The following is a 1,296-nucleotide window of genomic DNA, read 5'->3' on the forward strand; positions in this document are numbered from 1 at the left end:
CCTGCTGAGAGGGGGAAAAAAGATTGGTGCAAAGGAAGATTCCTAAACAAAAACTACACAATACCATTTAACAGGAGGAACCAAAACGACACAAAACAAAGTTTCAGAACTTTTCATCAGGGTCCTGTATATCAGAGGGAAAGCACATCTCACTGCCTCGCACTAGATCTGGTGCGTGTGTGCTTATCAGGCGGTGGAAGGGCATTTTCTCCCCTACACGCAACTCCCTTTCCCAAAACCTCCACCGGGTCCGCTCCCCAGGTGGATGTTTGCACGTTGGCATGGAGATGAGCGCTGCTCACAGCCGAACCTCGCTGGTGTCGCTGCCTCCTGAGGCGAAGGATTGGACGGCTGGAGAAAGCCGAAGGTCCGGCTGGACCCGGTTGGGCTGCCAATCTGACCGCCTCACTTCAGGCTCGGTTGCAGCGCAGCGTGGGGATGTGGGCGGTTTTTAAAAAGAATAAAAGCCGGCAGGTCGGGCTTTCAATCACTAATTATCCGGACGGTAGGACAACCCGGTTGGCCCTGGAACGGAGCCGAGGCTTTCTTGGAAAGACGGTGTGTGTGTGGGTGGGGGGGATCGCTTGCAATGCTCGCTCTAAGCCATGGAGCAAAAATTCGAGTTTGTGAGCTCCTGGCGTTAAAGTTCTGGGCGAGCGATTTGGCTGCTGCGTAAGTTAGTTTGCTCTGGAGCCCCATCCCTTCCTGAGCTAAGACTAAAATGTATGAGCCGGAGGCTAAAAAGCTGTGAGCTAGCTCACGCTAACTCAGCGTAGAGGGAACACTGGCCTCTTGCGGGGGGCTCTTTGGATGGGCGGCTGTCTCCTGTCCGGGTACTTCGGCGGTGTGTCCCTTTCCCAGGGCTTTCTCCGCAGGGATAACTCGATGGGCCTGGTGGGAAGGAGGGAGAACCCTGGGTGGCCGGCAGGCAACCTGCAGGGGACATTGGTGGCGGCGTGGTCTCTCTGCCGGGCCCAGGCTTCCCACGGCCGCCACGCACCAAAGGCGGAGCCCCGCAGCGATGCCAGTTTGGCACCCCTAAGGGCCAGCCGCTCTAGGCGAGCATGTAGTTTGCCTAGTGAGTAAGCCGGCCCTGTCCCTCCCCCCAGGGCTCCTGCACCGTGAATTGGAACTTTTCCTGCCTTCTCTGACAGAGAGAACCGGAACTGTCCCTTAAGGTCAAGAGGGGGTGTAGAAAAGAGCAAGAGTCCCGGAGCAGCATAAAGACAACAAGATTTGGGTCAAGGAAGGACCAGGGCTGGTGACAGGTTCTTTTGCACACTGGGCCAGGCTACC

Source organism: Gekko japonicus, unplaced genomic scaffold (genome assembly GCF_001447785.1).
Source record: "Gekko japonicus isolate JY-2015 unplaced genomic scaffold, Gekko_japonicus_V1.1 scaffold5600, whole genome shotgun sequence".
In the NCBI taxonomy this organism is placed as follows: domain Eukaryota; kingdom Metazoa; phylum Chordata; class Lepidosauria; order Squamata; family Gekkonidae; genus Gekko; species Gekko japonicus.